Genomic DNA, 25,932 nt, shown 5'->3' on the forward strand with positions numbered 1-25,932 from the left:
TTTTTTTAATTGTGGGAAATTTTATTCATAATAGACTATTCATGTATTCTATATATTAATCATAATGATAATAATAAATATCTTTATTGAATACAAATCACATACGATACAATAAAACTGAGTTGAACATTAAACACAATACCCATGATCATTCAACCGTTTGAGAATTGGAAACAGTATTATAATAAAAGAAATCCCAATAGTAATAAAAGCGGATATTAAACCTCTACTACAATGATATTACTCATAAATAAATAATTATTTTTCTGTAATTGTTCCTATATTATCAATCTTCTTTTCATTATCTACTTTAAACAGTGCTATCTATCCATCTAACATAAAAAGAAGAAAAAACACTATGTTTTAAATTTAAAAAAAAATTTGAATAACAAATAATTCTGTAATACAATATTAATAAAATTAAATAATATTCTTAAATTAGGATGTGCTTGCACATTGCTTGGACTCATTATATTACATGCTTAAAACAACAAAATTTATCATTTTATAAATACAAAAATAATTTAATATGTAAATAATTAAAATAAATATATTAAATAACAAAATAAATTATAAATTTATTACTATATACATATAAAATTAATCAATGAATTATTTTCTTCCATTTTACTGTATTATATTGACAAACTTCTAAAAAACTAAATTTATCCATTAAAAAAAAAAAAAAAAAATGTAAAAGTAATTCTAATCAAAATTGAGATACATAGTTGAAAATAAAAAATTATAATGTCTAGAATTTCAGTTCAAAAGACACACACAGATTAGAATGACAAAATGCAATATTTTTATAATTCTCCTTTTTATCGAAATTTTGGAAGAAAATACGATTCTTTTGGTCACACAGTGTGATTGGGGGTTGGGGTAAAATTAAATTTTCTTTACGTTTTGAGATATGAGAAGTATGAAAAAACCAATCACTTAAAATGCTTATAGACCTATGTAGAAAATTTGTGGCTCGAAAATCTCCAGAACTATTCTAGATCAATTCATTAAAAACGTTTTAGAGAAATATGCTGTAGTAGTGCATCTGAATTTGTGCGTGTGAAACTGATGAAGATTGGTTGAATCGTTGCTGAATTACGCTCAATTTAAGATTTTTTTTTCTGATGAGGAGAAATCCCCGTAATAGACAATGTGTCGGACTTGCAATAGGTTCTGCTAGTTGACGTTAAAATGCGTTTGTATACCTGCTACCGAGTGCTCCCAAGTGCATATGTATGCCTCCTACCGACTAAATCTAACCACCTCACCAACTCCCCCAACCGAGGCCGGATTCGCAATCAAGCACTACACGGCCCCAGGAGATGCCTTTGGACAAGGGAGAATCTGGAGTCTCCGTGCATCATCACCGCCGCCCACCTGCACAAGCACGGACAACGACGGCTCCGCAGGGAGCTGCCCTTCACTCCTCCTCCGACCACCGGTCTCGTCGTTCTTTGGCCTCTCAGAGTACTTTTCTATTGCAATACCGGGTCAACCCGTGACAGAGGTGGAGCAAGCCCCTAGCACTCCGTCATAACGCGTTCGGGGCTATTGGTTGGGGTCATATTAATGACGCAATTGCGGCTAGGGGCCTCAGCCCGTACCTGCGTAGGCAAATTGAATGTTACTTGTCCAACAGAGGATGTCTGGTGGAAGCACAGGAAGAAACAGTACATTTTCAAATGCACGGTGGAGTTCCGCAGGGCTCTGTTCTGGGGCCGTTGTTGTGGCTGGTGATTATAGATGAACTCCTTCAGAAGAAGTTTCAGGCGTTCAGGTGCTGGCTTATGCAGATGACCTTGCAGTCCTCGTAGAGGGAAGGACGGTCTTGGAGGTGCGGGAGAGGGTGTATGCGGCCATCGACACTATACAGGAGTGGTTGAGGTCCAGGGGCCTGCAACTGTCTACGGAAAAATGCCGGTGTATTGCCTTTACGGGTAGAAGAGTGCTAGAACCGTTCAATATTTCCATCAACGGTCATGCTATAGAAGAAGCGAATAACATCAAGTACTTAGGAGTTATCCTCCAGAAAAACGGTAGATACACCGAGCACATAGTCAATGTATGCAACAAGGCAGAAAGGATGATAAAAAGTCTAAACATCATTATGTCATCGCAGAATGCCCCTCAAAGCGCCGTTTACTGGCGACCACCGTCGTGTCTTCGCTTATGTATGCCGTTCCGGCCTGGTGGCGCTCTATCGCCATCAGGCGCAACAAAGAGAGACTGGCGAGGACGCACAGGTGTGTGCTCCTAGGTGTTGTGTCCGCATACAGGACAGTGTCCTATGCCGGCCTGTGCGTGTTATCGGGTACACCTCCTATTGACCTAATCGCAAAAAAGAGGGTGGAGAGGGCACAAGGCAAGCCAGAACAAGAGGTCAGGTATGCCGTTTATAATATCTGGCAGGAAAGATGGTCGCAGGAAGCTGTGGGTCGATGGACGAGAACCCTCATCCCCAACATCAAGCCATGGTTGTCAAGAAGATTTGGTGAGGTTGATCATCACCTATCGCAGTTTTTTACAGGACATGGTTCCTTCAATAACTACCTGCACAAAATAGGCTCTTGCCTATTTTGTGCAAATTTTGTTGCAACGAGATAGATGATGCTGAGCACACCTTTTTTGAGTGCAATAGGTGGGACACACTTAGACATAGTAAGGCACTCACAGGTATAACTCCAGAGACAACAATAGACTACATGCTAAGAAGCGAGTCAAACTGGAATAATTTTGCTAGTTTTGTTAGACAAGTTGTTCTACAGAAATACTCCGATGAGAGAAGACAAGGTGTTGGCTAGAATAGGACTGGGTGGACAGCCTTGCTGGTGAGGTCCAGCATGCTGCGGTGTGTTGGCACTGATGAGCCACCAAGGACTCCACGGGTAACAGTCAGGCAAGAGCACACTGAATACTGAAGGGACCCGGTACCGCGTCGCGGCGAACTGGGTCTGGCGTGGTGTATTAGTATTGCCCTTTTGGGTCCCCAAGGGGCCAATATTGATAAAGAACTCTCAAAAAGAGCTAACCGGTAAGCAGACCTGCCTTGCCGGTATATAGCCGGTAGGTGGGGAGGCCTATTTGAGTTTAAAGACACTCCCCTGGCCGGCGTAATACCAACAAGTCGGTCCGGCCCAGGGGAGCTGAGAGAAAAAAGAAAAGAGTACTTTTCTATGCAGACACTAGGTCCTGACGCCTTAACCACTAATGTGGGTACCCCGTGACGGGGACCCACACATGGTCTCAGTCTTTTTCACGAAGGGACGAGGGAGTCCCAGGGTCTCATCAGTGCAAGCACCTACGAACGGCAGCTCCACAGGGGGCTTTCACTCATCCCCTCGTCGCTCCATCGTCTTGACTTTTCTGGAGAAGAATACTTGCGATAAAATTGGTTATTGATCGAAACTCCTTCACTCCGGACAACGTACGCTCATTGATGTTCTCGACTACAAGGGGCTCAGTGACCATTTCACAGCCGTGGCCATTTTCCGGTAGTCGAACACGACGTGTTCCGATGTGTTCAACTCCCAACAGTGTAAACAGAGGGGATTGTCTGACCTCATGGCGGCATGTAAGTATACGCGGATCACGCCATAGCCAACTGAAAATTAGGTCAACCAGTAGGATACCTTAATTAAGTTGCGGCTGACCCACGGTTAGATCTGCCGGATAAGCCGGTGGGTCCGTTGGCCAGAGAGCTTGCCATTCAGACAATGGCATGCTAATGTCCGAGCTCAATTTAAGATTGACAACATACAACTTAACCTCAGTTTGAGGTTTTGTTGAGTTTGTATATTTTTCATACGAAATTATGCTGTGAGTCACAGTGCTGTCAGTCTAACTTGATATTTTGTGAAGGGTTTATTCATTATTTTTAATTATTTCATCAAACATAATTAAACTTGGGTTATAATAATTTAATATCCTCATAAATAAGAAATATATTTTAATATTAAATTTAAAAAATCTGATTTGGATACCACATGACTTCCTTCTACGCCTGTTGGAATGGAATGGAATACAAAGTTGGCGGGAGTTTATTACTCCCTACTTTATCGCAGAACCTGGACAGAGTCCCTTGCTGCTGGATGATTCTAGTCGGGCTTGGTTTTTAAAAGGGTTATTTTTAATCTCGGATCTAATTTTTTCAAGTTTTGTCTATTATTATTTTAGTGAATTTAAGACGGATTTAATTGCATTCCAATCCGTTGTTAAACCAGCGTTATCGAACCCATTTCATGGGCCGACCGCGGAAGGCTAGGCTTATAAAGCCTGTCCTCCCGACGTAATTCCCCTTCAGACCGTCCACTGAAGTACTTTCGGTGCTAACTCTTAATAGGCTAGCAGGAATACGCCACAACGGGGCACTAGCTATAAGGAGGGAGCAATGCGTCCCCTTTTCCGGAGGAGTCGCAATTGCTGGGTTATTTTGTCTTACTGTAAGTTTTTAAAAAGGAGAGGTTGTGTAGAAGCTCTTCATCCGCTTCTGGTATGGCTGCCCTTCAGGACGCATCTCTGCTGGGCTCTGTTCCGGACTCCAGTCCGTGATGTTGAGACGAGTGGCTGGTCTTCCTTCTTCTTCATCTTCATCTTCTCCCTCTTCTTCTTCCGAAGACCTCTTCGTTCTCTACGCCTGTTACATTACATACACACATTTTTTTCTGCAGTTCATTTAAACTTACTTCATTTGAAATCGAGATACAATCCTCAATTCTTTAATAAAGTGAGCACTTACACAATTGCTAAAATATTTGTTTTTTATTAACATCAATTATTTATACAATTATTAATCGAACATTCTTACATGAAAAATTAGGATAAATTAAAAGTCTCCTTATTACTCCTATTACTAGATGGTATTGTTTGTATCTTCTTGAGTTGCTGATTAACAAACTTTTCAGATTTCTGATGTGTCGTGTAAATAAAAGTTAATATTAATTTTACTATTCCGTTTAGTGAACTCCTGTATACTGGTTATAAATGTTATTTTCGACCTTACGGTGTAAAATATTCAGAATTATTATTATTAAATTAAATGGTGAAAAATCAAAAATGAAAAAGAAACAATCAAACAGGAAAAATAAAGATAACATGAAGTAATGTATTTAAAAAAAACGACAAGAAGATGAATATGAAGAAAGAGAAATATTTCTTGTCCAAAAAATATACAAAATGAAATAACATAAAATCGCTCTTCTTGTGTAGAATTGCCCAAGAAGTTTTTTTAATTTTGAAAGTTACTAAACGTATATTTTCAAAAATATTTAGAAATTTAGTCAGAATATATCTTTATAGCTAGTTATTTATTTTAATCCTGTTTATATTAGCAAAAGACTCATTATTAAATTAATAAATGAAATTAGTATATAATTAGTTTTGATTATTTTTTTTGTACCAGGTAATTTTAAGAATCGGCGTTAATAATTTTAATTTAAGATACTAGGGATTTTATTAAAATGTTACTTAGCCTTTTAATCTAATAAGCTTATTAAGGGACAGTTCACATTTTCATGATACAAATATCTATATCATGAAAACGGTGTGTATAAACTGGCGCAGATGTGTGTTAAGCTACACTGAAATGACTATTAATGAATATTATATATATATATATATATATATATATATATATATATGTTGTGTGTGTGTGTGTACAAAAGGAAGCTATTAAACAATAAGTATGAAGAATTTTATTGTGTTTGTATATATATATATATATATATATATATATATAAATATATATAATAACAACCTGGATATATTATATATATATATATATGTATATAATATATCCAGGTTATTGTTTTATTATATATTTTTAATATAATAAAACAATTATATATAATATTAAATTAGTTATATTATCACTGAACTCTGATAATTTAAATATTTCCTATGAGAGGTACATCAAACCACAGCAGCGTTGAAATATTCAGCTTTTCCATTCAAAAATACTTCAACTGATTAAAAACGCACTCCAATTCACATATAATACCTTATACAGAATATTTTCACAATACATAAAAAATTAAATTGGCCAGCACAAAAAATAAAATTAATACTATAAAACAACAAAAATTCTGAAAATGTAAACCTGCTTTTCAAAATTGAAATGATTAAAACTATGTATATATATTTTTTTTTTTTTTCAGATAATAAAGAAAAATTTTCTCAGATTAAACATAACACATTATAGATATAAAGTATCATTCTATTTCTTAAAAATGTAGCATGTTTTTGAGATATCTTTATAATACCTTAATGAAATAAATCCGTAGAATTTAATTCAGTACACACGTAAAACGGCACCTGAGAAACATAAAGAATCATTGGATATGGATTTCTCATATTATAATAAGAGAATAATATTTTATACCAGATCACGAAACGCTTTGATTTTCGTTTGATTTTTTTACATTTGCTTTTTCTTTCATTTTTATACATAAATTAATTATATCTAAAGAATTGACTGAAGACTGAATTACATCAAGAAAATCAATTATAAATTTAAGTTGTTATTTTCAAAAAATGAAAATAATTCAACATTTAAAAGAGAAAGTACATTACCCTGATTAACCGAATCGACTTAGATTCAACTCAGTTGGGATAAGTAAAATTTTCTGAATTAAAAGAAAAAAAAATTAATGTGTAAATTAAACTCTATATTTCCATTAGAAAATCTTCATCAACAGCAAGAGGATTTGATTTTTAGCAAAAAACCTCAACTAAACAAATCTTGTCTGTTTCTCTCTTTAGCCTCCGGAACCACCGTAAGTTATTACTTCAGAGGATGAATGAGAGTAATATGTATGAATGTAAATGAAGTGTAGTCTTATACAGTTTCAGGTCGACCGTTCCTGAGGTGTGTGGTTAATTGAAACCCAACCACCAAAGAACACCGGTCTCCAAGATCTAGTATTCAAATCCGTTTAAAATTACTGACTTGAACATTAGAAATCTCGATTTCGAAATCAGCTGATTTTCGATGACGAATTAACCAATAGACCATCCCGGTGAGCTTCCTTTTTCCTGTTTAGCCTTCGGGAATTGGCATTTAGTTATTACTTCAAAGGACGAATGAGGATGATATGTATGAGTGTAAATCAAGTGTGATCTTGTACATTCTCAGTAAAATCATTAAAATTGATAAGATTGTTTCAAATAAAAGCGATTTAAAACCCAATAAAGTTACAGAGATATAAACGATTTAAAAGAATAATGTGGCCACAACTTTGAAAGTTTTCTATTAAGAAGCTCTACTATATAGATTGTTTGGTTGGAATTCACATTGTCGCTATTTAAAAAACTTTTATTATAAAACATAATTCTAAAACCGATTTGAACGCATGCGTAAACCTATCTGGTACGAAGAGCAAGAGTAACATTGAGATTATACAGCGTTTCAGAATAACTTGACAAGATCATTTGAGAAGGCACCGTGATTCTCATAAAACTAAGAAATATACGATCGTCTTAAATTGCCTTATGTTAGCGAAGAGGCAAGCGATTCGGTACAAAATATAGGTAACGATAATCACGTGAACTTTCTAGCTGTTAATTTCATCGACAATGCTGGCCTGCCGGCCCCTGTGGCGGGAGTGGTAGCGTCTCGGCCTTTCATCAGGAGGTCCCGGGTTCGTATCCCGGTTACCCATGGCATTTTCACACGCTACAAATCATTCATCTCATTCTTTTGATGCAATAGCTAACAGTGGTCTCGGAGGTTAAAAAAAACCTCTGATTGTAAAAAATCAACATAGACAACAGCGATTATGTCCGGTGACTGAAACGTTTACATGTGCTGGACTTGAGGGAATCTGAGTATTAAGTTGATGCAATACCGCCGTGTATATGATGTGGATCTTGTTATATCTTGATGAGGAGCCTGGCCTCTTTCCATTTATATCACGAGCTTGTTGCATTATTATTTGTTTCTCTTTATCAATTGTGTAATGATATTATAAATTTCTTTATTATATATTGTTTGTTTGATTTTCATTAGATCTTTGTGAACTCTTGCATCTACGAGTATTTGATATTACTCATCCTCTGAAGCAATACCTAACGATGGATCCGCTGGTTAAACAAAAAAAAAAGTCAGCTGGTGACCGAATTGTAACATCTTCACATATTAAGTAGTGAGAAGAAGTCAATTCATTTAATTAATAAGGATGAAATGATCTGAATCTGAACAGTTTGACCCATATTTGTTCTATTAATAAAGTTCCATCAGTATTCAATACAAAATACAGATTATGAGTATTAATTTTATCTTATTTTGAAGAGGAATTTATTGGTGTTTTTTTTAATAAAATTTTCTATCTGTGTAATATTAACAGTAGATTAAAAAACTTTACTGTACATATAAGCAATATAAACCTATGTCGTATTTATTTTTCAATAACCATTGCTTAGTATTGCATAACCAACCAGACTGATCTAGTGGGTTAACTTCTCATTCCAAATCACAGAATTAACAGCTAATTTTCGAAGCCAATTCTCATTTACATGGCTTATACAGAGTGTCCCATACAAAACGCAACCCATCAATTACTCATCCATGAAATTTCAAAAGTCAAGCTTACTCCCCTACTCTCTACTGAAATGGACTCGTCCAACATCTGAACATCGCGGCGACGCAGTAGAAAACTACCGATAGTAACAACAATGCAATCAAAACGTTCAGCGTATTCCTAGAGACAAAATGGTGTTTTCGCTAGATGAAACTGTTTTCATTGTCGAGTCGTACTTCAGTACGAAATCAGCGGTTGCAGTACAAGATTTGTTTCGCCATAAGTACCCAGATAAACCAGCTCCTAACAAAATATCAATATTAAGGTTAGTTGCAAAATTTATAGAGACCGGTTCTGTTAATAACAAGGAACACAAAAGATCTGCGTCAGTGTTGAATACAGATACAGTCACTGAAATCAAAGACCGATTACTCGCCTCGCCAAATAAATCGATCAGACGTTTGTCTGCTGAAATTAATTTCTCTAAATCAACTGTTCATCGGGCGAAAATTACGTCCTTATCGCATTTAAACGGTTCATCAACTTCTTGAGCCCGACAAAGAAAATCGGCTAAAATATTGTCAACGGTTCCGTCGATTTCTGCATGAGGGAATTAATGTTATGGATTCGTTATTTTTCACAGATGAAGCACGGTTTCATTTGGATGGCTACGTAAACAGCCAAAACAGTAGAATTTGGAGTGCCGAAAATCCCCACGTTTATCGCGAAAAACAATTACACCCGCAGAAGTCGGGCGTGTGGTGCGTGATATCGCGGAAGAAAATAATCGGTCCTATTTTTTTCGAGTACACCGTTAATGCAGAACGATATCAGGATATTTTATTTCAGATCATTGCACTCTTGGAAGAGGAAGACAGACACTGCTGGCTACAACATGACGGTGCGACATCGCACTACGCAGGTTCAACTTCTGATTTCGTCGAGGAATTCTTCGGTAATCGTGTTATCGGTCGAGGCTTGTGGCCACCAAGATCTCCAGATTTGACTGCGGCGGATTTTTTTCTACGGGGTTACCTCAAAGAAAAAGCCTACACCAACAAACCACGAACACTTGAACGATTTAAAGTCAATATTGAACAAGCTGTATTATATATCCAGCCACACTGAATAAAGTTGCAAGTAACGCTGTAAAAAGAATTGAAGCTTGTATTCAAGAAGATGGCGGCCACTTCCAACATTTACTCTCAATGTAAGGTAATGGATGGTAATAATAAAAATTGCATTTACATTTACACATGTTTTTTTTTATTATTTCAATACCTACCAATATAAGGTTGGGTTGCGTTTTATATGGGACACTCTGTATATCGTAAATAGTGGATATCTGTGTTCTTTGATGGTTGGGTTTCAATTATAACCACACATCTCAGGAATGTTCTAACTGAGACTGTACAAGACTACACTTCATTTACATTCTTTTACAACATCCTCTGAAGTAATACCTTACCGTCATTCCGGAGGCTAAAAAGAAAAAAGAAGACTGACTGGTGGATTGTGTTTTAAAACCCAACTTTATACCATCCAAACTATTCAAGTGGATTAACTATAGTTTTAATTAAGCAAAGGTTTATCTTTCAGCCTGATTGATCATTGTAGAATTTGAGTTTTTATTTTTAACTTAAGTAGAGATAACCTTTCTTTCATTGTGCTGCTTCCTAATTAAGTATCTGGATAATTTGTTTTTTTTAAAGCAATAGTTATACATATAATATATTAGATGAAATAATTATATTAGATGAAATCAATTAAATGTATTTTTACTTATAAAAAACAATTTTATTTTGTGAATATTAATTATTTAAACATACCAAGAGCTTTAAGGTTATTTTATTACTTTAATATAGATATATACTAAATACTTTAGTATGGTAATTATAATTTAATGAGAAATGTTAATTTTGTAGTTTTACAACTTTGTGTGTAAACCATAAAATGAAACTATAAGAGAGGATAATGGGTTGATAATTAGTGATTCGACTTTAATGGTTGTATATTATTAAATAAGCGTATTATGAATACCAACAATTCAGCTAAATGTTTTTAATATACACCGGTAAAGATAATAATATATTTAGTAATTATATATAATATTTATCAGTTACACGAAATATATATATGCGAGCACGCGCATGGATGTGTGTGTATGTGTATGTATGTATGTGTGTGTGTGTGTGTGTGTGTGTGTGTGTGTGTGTGTGTGTGTGTGTGTGTGTGTGTGTGTGTGTGTGTGTGGTGTGTGTGTGTGTGTGTGTGTGTGTGTGTGTGTGTGTGTGGGCGTGTAAATTAAAAAGAAAAAAAATTAAAAAAAGATAAAAGCGGGAAATGATTATAAGTGTTATTACAGACTAAATCATTCATTTATCTCACACAATGAGTTATTACATTCTATTACATAGATAAAATGATGCGCTCTGTGTTCAGAATATTTATTACAAAGAGAAATTTTTCAAGTGAAAATTGAGATCCATTACCTTCAAAAAAAGGAAAGGTCTTAATACCCAAGGACTTTTTACGTACGTTTAATTTTAAAACTTTTTTCCCGTAATATTTATTTCAAAGGTTACGTCCATGTCTATTTTTTTCTTTATCATCAAATCGTTGTTTTGATAAATTTCGTTTATAACCTGAATTAATCTTCTAAATTCATCGTTACTGTTACTCCTATGATGTTTTCTTTATTAAAAAATATAGTAATCTGTGGAGTATATTCTAAAAAATACAATTTAAATTGAGTAAAAGGTTTCTTAATTTTCCCAGGATTTATTTAAAATTTAAAATTAAATTTCTTTCGGTGGTTAAGTTAAATGATGTTTATTATTATTACTTAACGGAAATGTTTATTTATTAATTTCTTTTTCTCCGAATAATTCACCTTGGAACTTGTTTGACCATTAATTTATATGCGGTTGTTTCTTTTATTATGTTTTTCTATCTGCCCGGTATCTTTTCATTCTTTCTCTATCCTTCGTTCTTCAAAAAGTTCAGCTCTGTTGTTCTTGCGTTTTGGGGCTTCTTGGAAACTTTTATTTTTATCACTTAATATTTCTCTTTCTCTTATAATTTCTTCAGTTATTTCCAGTACTTTTAGGTATTATTGGGCTTGCCGGCCTTCGTGGCGAAACTGATAGCGTCTCGGCCTTTCATCCGGAGGTCCCGGGTTCGAATCCCGGTCAGGCATGGCATTTTTACATGCTACAAAAATCATTATTCATTTCATCCTTTGAAGGAATGACCTAACGATTGCTCCGTAGGTTAAAAAAAACAAAGAAGAGGTCTAATTGGGCATGTGTTTCCGGTTTGCCTTTAGTTTTTTTACTCTGAAAGAAATAAAAATTCAGTTTAGTTAATTTTTACAGTTATTCCTTCTAAATAAGTGGGAGTAAAATGCAATTTGTCGTTTCCTTATCGTGTCTGACAGTTTTTCAATTTTAATATAAAGTTTTTTTATTTGGATATATGTTTCCTGATTATTATTTTTAAATTTATGACCTAAAATTTATTTTTATAATTTTATTTCTTTCTAGAATTTCTGGTAGACTTCTGTTGCACAGTCTTAGGATTTCTGCCGCGTAGAATGCTTCAGGTTTTATCACAGTTTTATAGTGTTGAAAGTTTGAGTTACACGATAAAGTCTGTTTGTTATATGTGTTTTTCGTTCGTTGGAAAGCTAATTGCATTTTATTAGCTCTTAACTATTAAAGCTTATTTATCTGAAGAATTTCAACTGATCCATTCTCAGATATATTTGAAATTATCCACTTTCTCTATTTTTTTATTATTTATACTACGGAAATTCGAGCAGGTTTTATCATTAGTCGTACTTCTTATTTTCTCAAACGCAGTTTTTAATCCCATTATAGCAGCTTGTTTTTTTTTAATTCTTTAATTTTTTGTTCAGCTTCTTTCCAATTTTTAGCTAATAATGTTTTATCATTAACCAAAGCAAAACATTTAATTAGTTAATTTAAAGTCCTTTAAATTTCAGACTTATTCCACAAATTTTTGTTCGTTTTTCTTACTATAGTGTGTACGTGAGTATGTGAATTCCACTCCTATATATATATATATATATATATATATATATATTATCTACTGGCTCACGCAATTTCTGACCGGTTATGGGATCTTTCGCGCCTACCTGTGTGGTAGGAGGATGGTGGATGACCCCTGTTGCCCTTACTGCGGCGACCCGGATACCCCAGAACACGTTGTGTTCTGGTGCCCGCAGTAGGATGATTGCCGCCGCCTAGCTTGCTCGGCGATTACCGGACCGCTCAGCGTGGAGAACATCATCGCCACCATGTTGCGGAGCCCCAAGATTTTTGATACCGTTGCAGGGTTTGTGGCGAGCGTTCTTCAGGAGAAGGATCGGGTGGGGATGAGGAACAGCCCTCTGCGGAGCTGCCGTTCGCACGTGTTTGCACAAGTGGGCGGTAGCGTTGAAGCACGGGGACTCTCGCATTCCTAAGCGAAAAAGACCAAATCCCGGCGGGGATGCCCCACTCGGGAATGTCCCCGTTAGAGGTATTGGCATAAAGAACGAAAACCGCTTCCGGAGTGGGGACCCAGGAACGGCATAGCCGGACTTGGTTGATTCTACTCTGGGGGTTTGAGGCGGGCGCGAAGTGAGATCCGACCGGCGGGCCGAAACGTGGAGGCCCATTAGAGTGAAGGACACTCCCCTGGGCTGTGTAATACTTAACTGCAACTGGATCCGGCCCAGGGAGGAAGAAAAAAATATACATATATTATTAAAGGCGGGGAATAAATTTTAAGAAATGGTTTATAAAACTAATTTTTTCTAAAAAATAATTTCTTTAAAATATTTTTATCCTAAAAATTCATATATAAATTAAATGTAACAAATTTGTGTTGTAACAAATTAAAAGTAAAAATTTTCTCGAATTCGAAACCGCCTTCCATAAACCCTAAAGTAAGAAAATATTTTTTTCAAAAACAATATTCTGCATTTTAGGTTCGGGGTCTATAATTTCTTTAAAAAATGTAGACTTTTCTCGATAGCTTTAAATATAAAGTATACGAGTTTACTTATATATATATATATATATATATATATATATATATATTAAGTATAACTTTCAATTTTTTTGTTTTAAAACAAGATGTGTATATATTTCAATTTTAAAAGATGAGGATTGATTAGAAAAAGTTTTTCTGGGTTATTTATATATGCGTTGTAGGTTTCCTTTATTGTAGTTATATCTAAAATTCCTCTGAAGAAAATCAAAATTGGTTTTTTCCGATATCCTTTCACCCCCTTAATGAATTTAAAAAAATGAATATAATCAATGAATGCCATATATGTACAAATATTCCAGCGAAATTTGAAAAAATATCGGTTGGTAAATCCTAAAATATAAGACCAAAAGCAGTGTGACAGGCATGCTTTTTAGTCTACAGGAACTAACCTTCGGGGTTGGTCTAGTGGTGAACACGTCTTCCCAAATCAGCTGATTTGGAAGTCGAGAGTTCCAGCGTTCAAGTCCTAGTAAAGGCAACCTACTTTTATTCGGATTTGAATACTAGATCGTGGATAACGGTGTTCTTTGGTGGTTGGGTTTCAATTAACCATACATCTCAGGAACGGTCGAACTGAGACTGTACAAGACTAAACTTCATTTACACTCATACATATTATCCTCATTCATCCTCTGAAGTAATACCTGAACGGTAATTCCCATTGGCTAAAGAGGAAAAAAGTCTGCAGGAACTAGTTGGAGCCTAAAACATGATTTTCATAGTCAATACCCCATTTTGACATGATCATCGTTTTTTTTTTTTTTTTTTTATAATTATACTACCTGTATCCAACGGGAAAGTAAAGTATAGATTACATCGTAATTAAAGAAAGACATATAAAAAATATTAAAGATTTTGACTAACGAATTAAAAGTATTTTTTCGTTCTTAAATAAGTGATGTTTTCAATATTGTTAAATCTTCTTATCAAAAATAAGATGGATTTTTTTATGAAAAATAACCAATATTTTATAAAATTATTAATTTAAAAGTAATATTTTTTTATGAGTTAATATCTAATACATAAGCAAGTATTACTGTAATTTATTCTCTTAGAAATTCACTTTCATATTAGATATACAGGAATTTAATAACAGAAATAGATTTAAAAGTGGATTAGAACACACAATTTCAAGGGTAACATTACATAAGATCCATTTAAATTAATTGTGAAAGGAAGACAACAAATATACTATACATATTGAATACATAGTCAAATAAATTTTGAAATACATTATAATGAAACAGAATTTTTTAATGCCAAAGCTATTAAACTTTATAGTTCTTTCATTTTTTTTTTTATATCTATAAAGAATTCTTTATGTATTCCTTGAATGCAGCTGAAATTAATAGAAACCTATAAATATTAAGGAGCAATCGTTTTAAAACGTAGCTTAAAAATAATATTAAATTTAAAGTATTTTATCTTTTCTTAAATTTATTAGAGTTTTTGTTGCTTCAAATTTGGAGTAATGTAATCCATTCTACGAAAAAAATAAACCTTATAGATTTTTATAAACATCACATTCAAATAATATGATGTAAATAAATATTTTCATACTGAACGGGATAATACTTATCCAGTCAAATAATGAGATTATTGTTTGCCACATGTAAGTTAATTTGAAGAAGAGGAAGACGAGAAAGTAAAAGAGGTATAGAAATAAAAATAAAAAAAAGCATATGTATGGTTCCCCCAAGCCAAGACACCTTAACTGCCATTATTTAACTCCTGAATAAAACCGGAATAGTATGTGTTTTATGCATATCCTTTATTGTTTTATTTTGGAGGAAGAAGTGCTCTGCCCAGAATTACACTGGGCAAAGGGAGAGTACTGCTCCCTGCTAACATTCACAATTGCTTTCTTTCTTAAGATACAGTTAAAAAAAAAAAATAATAATAATTTATTTGAAATAATAATGAACAAATTAAAGTAACGTAGTACCTCTGAGGGTAGCCTTCTCGGTCTTTAATTCGGAGGTCCCGAGTTCGAATCCCGGTCAGGCATGGCATCGTATTTTCAGACGCTACTTTTCATTCATCTCATCCACCGAAGCATTGACTAACGGTGATCATGGAGAGAAAATATATCCGTCAGCGGTTCTCAAATTTTTTTTTTTTAAGGAACACTCATGAGTTCTCACTCATGTGAGAAGCGTAAAAAACATTTTATAAATAAAAAATAAGTATTAAAATTTGTTTATTTATTATACATTTTTTAATAATTTTTTTTTTACAAAAACATTTATTTACATTACAAAGAAAACATTATGTTATACAGAGTATCACACGAAGAAACGGAGAAACTATCTGTCCATGTTCTCCTAGTAAAAATAATAAAAAAAGTTCATATAAATATTTGTCAGGAAACGTTTTTTTACCGAGTTACGACTAGCGAAAGATTTTGTGAGGATTTCAGCTCTTTATAAGAAAAGCTGAAATCCGGCTCAAGAGCTGAAAAATACCTAAAGTATTTTTTGAACTCAAATTAAGGATTTACGTTTGTGGTTTCTTATGTTATTTTAGCTGTGAAATAGTTTAAAACAGGTCCTCGGACTTTAATTCCAGTATTTTTTAAGATATCATTTATGGCGTGAGGACAATCCACTTGGTTTAATAGAAACTACTGTCCAACATAGATTTTACATTAATGTTTGGTATGGCATTATTTATGAAAAAATTCTGGGACCATTTGTTTTTAATGAAAACCTTACGGTAGATCCATACGTTCATTTCTTAAAAAATAATTTGCTGGCTTTTTTGAAGGATCTCCTTTTACAAACTAGATTGAAAATGATTTTCCAGCACGATGGTGAAACGCCACATTTTTATTTAGTAGCTAGAAATCACTTGGATGTTAATTTCATGAACTTGAGTGGACGTGGTGACCAATTGATTGGCCATCAGGATCACTTATTATTTTTTTTTGTTATAGATGAGTCTGAGAAATGGCATTTACGCACCCCCCATAAATGGGGGAGTGTCGGACTCGCACGGGTTCGGCTAGATGTTATTAAGAACCTATGCATACCCGCACCCTACCGACTAAAACTCCTATCTCACACCGTTTCTCCTCCACCGGGGTCGGTCCAGCAGTTTAAGCATTGCGCGGGCTCAGGAGGTGCCTTTAGGGTCCAAGGGTCCAGAAGTGCTTTATTACTGTCGCCCATCCGCACAAGTGCAGATGCACGACCACTCCACATGGGGCTGTCCTTCGACCCTTCACTTTCAAGTCACTTTTTTCACCTGACTCTCAGGTCTTTTGTACAGAACTCTGACTCCTTGCTTGGTGATCGTCAGTCCTCTTACTGATCTGGGTCCTAAATCATACTCTATCCCATTCTCTAGCTTCTCTCGCTTTAGTTTTGAGGATACTTGTTGCTAAGTGTACTACCTTGTCCCGTGACTGATGATTAATAAATTAATACCAAAAGTTGTTTTGTCATAAAAATCTTTCACTAAATTTATTGGATCACTTATGAAACAGTCTTTTAAATATGTGTATGATAAAACCACTATCACAACTAAAGAACACAGTAAGTCATAACAAGATCTGAACTCATAAAGAAGAAAATTTCATCGCATTGAATTACTCGTTACTTGACTCACTGACATGTCTATACATGTCTGGCTTGACATGAAATGACAACATTCGACTGCTATGTATTAAATGTAGGACTACAGCATACATAACAATATAAATCTATGTGAATAAGTAAACATACAGATGTTCTGACTTATTTGTGTTTGTTCCATGAATGATGGAACAAATAAATTTAAGTAGTTATAACTTAAGAATATTGCATGAGGTGTTACAGAATATATATTTAGATTCAGTATATAAAATACTACATTGAATATCTACTTTATTTTCCATTGCAAATTTTATGTTGACCAGTGTAATAATTAAAATCTGTTGGATTTAATTTCCTAAGCATTTGGCACTATTGATATTAATAAAATTGTATAAAAGAAGTTCCACGTATGAAAAATTTTCAAAAATAAAAATCTTATAAGAAATCCCGGATAATGGAGTAGCAACTGCAGAAATAATTGGATATACCTGTGAAAATTGTGGGCAAATGAAACTTTATTTATACATTACCTGTTGGTCAAGTAATTTAAAAAAGATTTTGTATTTAATTTAATTTTTTTTATATTTTGTCTGTTTGTGCACCTGTTTTAGAAGCTGTTTGTAAGAGTAATGGTACTCATACAACAGTTTGAGAATCACTGGTGTATACTATTCATTTCAAATCCTTTGTTGTAAATTTTATAATTATAATTTACTATTAAACAAATAACTGAACAGATATAAAATATGTGTATTATATTAATAGTAACTTTAAACAAAAAATGGCTAAAAGTAAACAATGTTTTTAAATATATTATAAACAATGAGGTAAGCTTCATTTGTTTGTATATTTTAAGTATAACTGTGCTTTTTTTTTACGAAGTGGAGAAACCACATTTAGGGGCGCCTAGGCTGTGTCAGGCTCGCTAACAGGTTCTGCAAGATGTTAATAAGTGCATATATGTTCCTGCGCAATACCGACTAAACCTCCACTGCTGGCTATCCAACCTCCCTGGCACAGTTTAAAGAAGCATTACTTCAGGAAGGGGGAGATCGCCCATACACACAGTCATGTTTCAAATTGTTACGATACAATAAAATACAACACATTATAATAGCAATGCTTAATAAAAATCAGTACAGTACTAATATAATACACATGAATCATAAAGCAGGCAAAAAATCAATGATACAGTACATCCACAATACATCTTACTTACATGATACAATGCATCATACTTACTGGGAGGCAATCATCAAACAAGAAGCAGAGTGTCCACGGTTTCATCAAGTCCAGGTGATCCCCTCATGCACAGAGGACCTCCTAGTCACTCAGCTGTGAACCTATCCATCTTCAAGCTCTATTATGCCTCATCCTAGCAAATGACTTCCCAGATCATTAGGTTTTGCACGATTGACTTGGTATATTCAGCAACAGCCTTCCAATGTGTCTCCGAGTGGAGAAGAATATCTTCAGGTGCTAACATGTTCACCCTGTGGAGTACATCCAGCACGTGCCTCCTTTCATGTCGTAAGATTAACTGGGCTAAAGTACAGTTAAATAACTGGACAATAAACAATTATCTAACTTCTATATTTAACTGAAGTTCTAGATCACTCTATATTCAAATTGTAATATTTAGAAATCTTAATTTGTGTTTTCTTCCTTCATATTAATGCTTAAAAGTATGTATTTTAAGCTGAACAGACCTTCTGAAATGTAGCAGTTTCAGTTTTCTTGTAATATTAATTTGTACTCTTAACAATTGACGAATGCTTATACTTAGTATATTATAATAATGTAAAACTTAAATTGAATTCCAATTTGTCATTTATGAATTAAAAGCTAAGCGAATTACAATATTTATTTCTTCCTAATTACTATAATTAAAACTATAACAATAGATAATTATTCTTCTTCATAGAAATGATGTAAAATTATAGAGACGAGCATAGGATTAATGATGAAGTATGTATATAATTCAAATATATATATATATGTATATAAAGTTACATTTGCTATCTAATCAAGCAGCGAACTCATCTGTTAAATTAAATTGCATCTCATCTCATTATTATATTGCTCAATGTGATGTGTAACAGGAATAATAATAATTGTTATTATTATTATTATTATTATTATTACAATTATTGTTATATTTACAGGAATTAATTTAGAATAGATGTAAAGGCGATGACTGTATATGACAACAATATTCTCATGTGTACATTTATATATGTATAATATAAAATTAATGTGTCTGGAATTAATGTTGAACTCACAATTCATGTGTAACATATTGAAATACATAAACCCTTATATATATTAATACATGAGGTGTCCTGTTCGAATAGTATATTACAGTATGAAATAATTAAGTCTATACAGATTAGACTAAACAACCAAATGAATACATGTATATTTCATTAATTTTTGCCATGAATTATTATCAATATCAGATTATAAAACTAATCTGTCCTATGATAATCTTTGAAACTCAAATTCATTTTTTTATATTTTTAATTAACAGATTCACTAATTTTCATTCGTTATACATTACATCCCGTAAATCTTTTATTAATATTAAAAGAAAAAAACTGTTCCACTTATTTCTAGACTAGTATTTACTTCTCCACTTCTTTGAAATATATTTTGTATGAATCTTGGAAGTACAGAATAGTAAGAGATAACCTCTCACTGAGATTTTTACAAGTAGTAATATATTAATTCATTTAAAAGCTGAATGTCTCTAAAAATAACTGCTAATGCATCATGAATGAACACTTATATAGTAGATTATTTTGCAAATATGATGGCTGATTTAAATATTTTTACTGATTTTATATTATCTTCTACATTAATCTGTATTAATTTCAGTGTTGTCAAACATCTCAATATATTTTTAATTACTTAATTGTTCTTTTTCTTCATCAAGTTAAGCATTAACATACAACTGAATCATTCATATAATCAATTTATAATTTATTTTGCAAATCTGAAACATAATTTCATTTGTAAAACTGTTAGTTGTATCCATATATGTCATATGCCTTGAACACATATTAAATGAGTATGTGTATATATATATATATATATATATATATATATATATAAGTGTGTGTGTCACAAATTTCTATCGGAACTTTCATAAGCTATTCTGCTCGTGAAATATTGGTAAAAGATCATACAAACATATTTCCTTAAATGCTTTGTTTGCGAGTTACAGCTAGTGAAATGTTCCGCTATGATTTCAGCTGTCCATGTGAAATGATGTCGTACTGACATTTTTAGGACGTTAATTAAGAGACAAAATTAATAATTTATTATGGTTTTAGCCCTGAAAAATCGAATAAAATAGGGCATAGAACGGTATCTGCAATAGCTTTTCAGTAATCTGGTGTGGAAACCAATACATTTGCGTAAAAAACACTTTTTTTATGTTTGACGATCAATAACTTGATTAAATGGGAGATAAATACATAAGACTTTTAAACAAACCTTATATAAAGTATAATTTTGAACAAAATGGTATAAAAAACATGAATATAACAAAGGAATGTTAAAAAAGTTAGAAAATTTCGAATTTTATTTAGAAACAATACGTTGTTACATTTGTCAGTAAAGTAATTAATTAACGTAAAAAAAAACCAAAATCTTTTCTGGCAATGTGAAAAAATCTTTAAATAAATTTTACTGTTAATGTCTGTTAAAAAGATTTTTTTAAAACTGGACAAAACGAAAGAACTTCGTGATATACTCTGTATATATTTATACTATTTTATAAAGAGGGAAGAGGGTTTTTATTTTTTCGAGATATACGATAAAACCACCCGATATATAGCTACTATATTTTTACCCATGTTTCTTTGCAGAACTGAGAAGGTTTTTGGATATTTTTCATCTCGAAAAAATATATATATATATGTAGTAGTGGAGGTTTGACGGTTAAAGCAAAGCTTTAATTAATTGAATCAATGAACTCTAAATATGGTTTGAACTGAATGATTGAAAACAATCGAATGAATAATATTACATTATAATAGAATTAAATTTACATTAAATAAAGTAATCTATCTATCTATTCTATTATAAAAGCAGAAAGAGGATTTTTTTTTTTTGTTTGGGATAAACAAAGAAAACTACCCAAATAATTACAACCAATATTTACCCACGTTTCTTAGTATAACTGGGAAGGTTTTGGATATATTTCATCTCGGAAAAAAAAATTTATATATATATGTAATTGTGGAGATTTGCCGGTTGAAGCACAAATATTAGTGAATTGAATAATAGCGAGTGTGTATCACTTTGTGATCTGAGTTTGAACTGAATAATTATGAATATTTAAAAACCAAAACCTAGTTTTTTTTTGAGATTCAGAGTTTCAAAGGTTGAAATAGATTTTTGAATCCCTGTTATTTTTTTTAATTTCTTGGTAAAAGGTTAAGAAATCAACCTCAATTTTGGTGAATATAATTTTTTGTGAATAAAATTTTAAATTCGATCTTGAAAGGTGATGAAGAAATGTAAAAAAAATTTTGAAGAATGATTGTAAATTTTCCCAATTCTGACTACAGTAAACGAGATATTCAGTAAAATTAGGCTTGAGAATATTGTTCAGATAAATATTTAAAAATTATTTTCGGGTTTTTATTTTAAATTTTTTTAACGCGAGCGAAGGTATACGGCGCTGTGGCATAAACAAACACAGCAATGCCACCGTTACTGTATATGTGACTAGCTGCACCTGCCGCCGGTTACCTGATTAAAAAACATAAAATTAAAAGATTGACTGCTGCTGGAAACACAAGTATCCATATAGCGTTAACAAAGCTGTGACGAGGAGCTGATATATATATAGATATATGATTGAACTACACCAGTATGTATCATATTTATTTTTATAATCCCGTTATAGCTGTATTGTCCGTAGCCATAAAAATAAGGGTTTTTAAATGTATTCAAAAAAAATAAATTACAATTAATTTAATAACAGAAAAAAATAAATTCTGAGTTCTGTCTGATTAATATAACCGGTGGTTCTGAAACATTTTTCTTTCGTATCACTTTTGGGAGCGTGCTAAAAATGACAATTTTTTTTGAAAGTAACTATTGATTTTAAAAAAAAATTATTATTATAATTTTTTTAAATTATTTCTTGTACGTACAAGGAAGTATTGTAGTCGCGAAAAATTTCGGTTTTCAGAAAACGGAAATATCTATTTTTACCACCCCTGAATCTATTTTGACTAGTTTCGGCATGACGGTCTGTACGTAAGTACGAATATATCTCACATAAATCAAAAATGATTATCCTTAGGATGTTGAAATTTTGAATTTAGGGCTGCTGTAACATCTAGTTGTGCACCTCCCATTTGATTGTAATCGACTTGATCAGAGATGTTCAAAAAGCCCAAAAACCAAGAGATTTGGATTTTGGACTTTTTCGTAATTTCAGTAATAAGCTCTCATTGAGAGCTTTTCAACGTTTTATCATAAGTGGTATTTATTTTCATTAGTTCCAGAGTTATATCCAAATAAAATTTTAAATAATGAAATATTTGGATCTTACAAGAAGATATATGCGTTACTAATCAAACTTTTTTTTATTTAAATATATTGATTTATTAGTAATTACAAACCTCTCGTTTAAAAAAAAATAAGATAAATGACAATTCCAATAAGCGTACAAGAAAGTTATGTGGTGTCCACATCAGATTTTTTACTAAAATATTTATATTACAAAGAAATATTACATTATATATTTACTTTCATTACTAATTACAGTATTCTTGAAGGCTAAAAATTCTGTCAGAAGGAAGAAAAGGTTTTACGTATTTTTTTATAAATATCATTTCAATCATCTGTTTCTCAAATGAAAAAAAAAAAATTCACAAGGCTACATACGTATGTATATTGTCTATATTTTGATTAATATTTCGGGCCTAACTTAACATAAATTTTTCGAATGTGGCTCAAAAATTCTAAATATGATACAATAGTAGATGAAAATTTTTGGACTAAATTAGAAAAGGTTATCGACAATTTTTGACTTTTTGTATAGTTGTGGAAAATTGATTTTTCGTAAGATTAAAGCGCTTATTAAGTTATTTAAAACTTTAAACGATTAAATAAATTGATTTAAGAATAGAAGGGATACAAAAACATTATTTCCAAGTAGTTTTTGCTTCATATTTAAAAAAAAAAAATCACGTTCGTCAGGCCGGTATGCAGAGGTAGATTTCACCGTTGCTAAGTAGGGGATAAGAAAGATTTCCACCTTAAAGTTAAGAAAAACTTCAAATTTACTCAATACGACAATGATTGCATGTGAACAAAGTTTCACATGTTTAGCATACGACAAGTCCCAACTTAACAATTCCAGCAAAATTTTGGTCATCCCTTGCCGTAAGGGTTGGCCATATCAAAAATTATTTAAGACATAAGTTTTACGTAATGTTTAAAGGACTAACGACCACTTTAAACCGATTCGATACTATGCCTATTAAGGGAGGTATGATTATTTTTGTTTTCAAAACCCCATTTTTTCCACCCCCTGGGCCAATGGTTGGTGATATCAAAAAACTTTACCTACAGAAGTTTTAGGTCCTTATGCTATTAAATTTTCAACTTAAAACGTAAGGCTGTAGTGCAATGCCACACACAGTATTTCGAGATTTCGCCTAATTAAGGTCATATGGTAACAATTAATAAATAACAATTTTTTTACAAAAAAATTTTGAAAAATTGCACTTTCACCCAAAAAATGCTGTTTTAGTCGTCTGCTATGTTGTGATATCGCAGGTGAGCGGTAGAGTTAAATAAACAATTAATATTTTAAGTGTAAAAAAGTAACTCGCTTTGGCTGGGTCTCGAACTCGATTTTCCGGGTAACTCATTACTTGGTTTGTTAAGTCTTCCGGCTATACCAATTTGCCGACCGTATAAACGAAATTTGTTCTATGTAAGTTGCAAAATTACATTAGTTTATTTTATGTTGACCGTCGCCGCTAGTACCGCCACACCCTTTTTTTCTTTTTTTTTCCTGTTTAACCTTCGGGAATTACCGTTCAGGTATTACTTCAAAGAATGAATGAGGATGATATGTATGAGTGTAGTCCTGTACAGTCTCTGTTCGACCATTCCTGAGACGTGTGGTTAATTGAAACCCAACCACCAAAGTACACCGGTATCCATGATCTAGTATTCAAATCCGTGTAAAAATAACTGGCTTGACAAGGATTTGAACGCTGGAACTCTCGACTTCCAAATCAGCTGATTTGGGAAGACGCGTTCACCATTAGACCAACCCGGTAGGTTAGTACCGCCACACACGCAGGAATTAAATACGATGTGCTGGCGCGCTTTAGTTAGAATCATCGAATTAAATATTTGAAAAAATATTGTATTTAAATAAAATGATAAATATTTATATTAACTTGTGTGAGTAAACCGTGTATCAGAGACAGCCCACAGTTGTCAGTTTTTTTTTTTTTAAGTTTGATCTTTTTACCAGTGTAGGTCAAAATACGTAAGTGGTTCTTGAACCCGATTAAGAGGAAAATAATAAAAACAGTATTTTTTCTGTTAATAATAATAAATAATTTTATAATATTAGTTACAAATTTTATTTATTTATTTTTTTAACAACAAAACTAAATTTATAAAAATATTTTTATTTTTTTTTTATTTTCCTTTGATATAAACACCGAACAAAAAAAATTACAATTTTAAAAAAAAAACTTTATTTTAATTAAAAAATGTTATTAAATAAATTAATTTTATTGTATAGTTTTGATTATTATTATTTTAAATTTTATTAAAATTAGGCTAAAAAGGCATTAGAGATATTTTGTAATCGTTTCGCGGTGTCTTTTTTTTATAAGCAATGAATTCAAATCCCGGTTAAATTTCAATCATTTATTGACAGTGTAAAATAAATAACCTATATAAATTATAAGGTCACATTTGTGGTAAGAGTTTCAATGTATTTTATATCATCGTTAGTTTGCACAACTGGAATGCATTTAACAAACTACATAACGGTGCTTTGTACAGTTGCAATAACTTCATACAGGTGATACTACTTTAATACAATATTCTATCCTTGTGTGTTATAATTTAATGATACAAGTTGAATTTGGTGTAATATATTATTGTATTCTAAGTTACGTCATTCCATTTTCGAAACTAATATACTTGACAGATATTTGATTAGATTTATTTATTGTTCGTTACATGATGTTATTACAAATGAAAGCTATCTGAATGAAGTTTATCGAAACTAAATTTAACTTTATAATTTATTCTAAAACATATATTGTAATATTTAATTTTATTTCCTTACATGAATTTATAATTTCTTATAACTTAAATGAGAAATCAAAAATTTTTCTTACATTTCGATAAAGTATAAAAATTGGATTTTTTATGCATTTTTTAATGGTACTCTTATATCAATCTCTTTGTAAATAATTCAGTAAAATAACTTCTGTTCTAGCAGTATAAAACAGAAAAATATACGGAAACCATAACGCAGTGAATTAATAAATTTTCTAATTAATTATTCAAATAAACTGTTGAGAAGAAATTTTAAGAATAATTATAATAAAAAAATTGTTTAAATTGACATGCACTTTGATTAATAAACAAATAAACTTCATCAGTAAATACAGGAAAGCTACAAAAGAAACTACAAGTACGTATTATAGAATTAAAAAAACAAATTGCTAACAAACTAGTACAAAAAATAAGTTGTATTTGCAAAATATATATATATA

This window comes from Lycorma delicatula, chromosome 11, assembly GCF_047948215.1.
Source record: "Lycorma delicatula isolate Av1 chromosome 11, ASM4794821v1, whole genome shotgun sequence".
Lineage (NCBI taxonomy): Eukaryota > Metazoa > Arthropoda > Insecta > Hemiptera > Fulgoridae > Lycorma > Lycorma delicatula.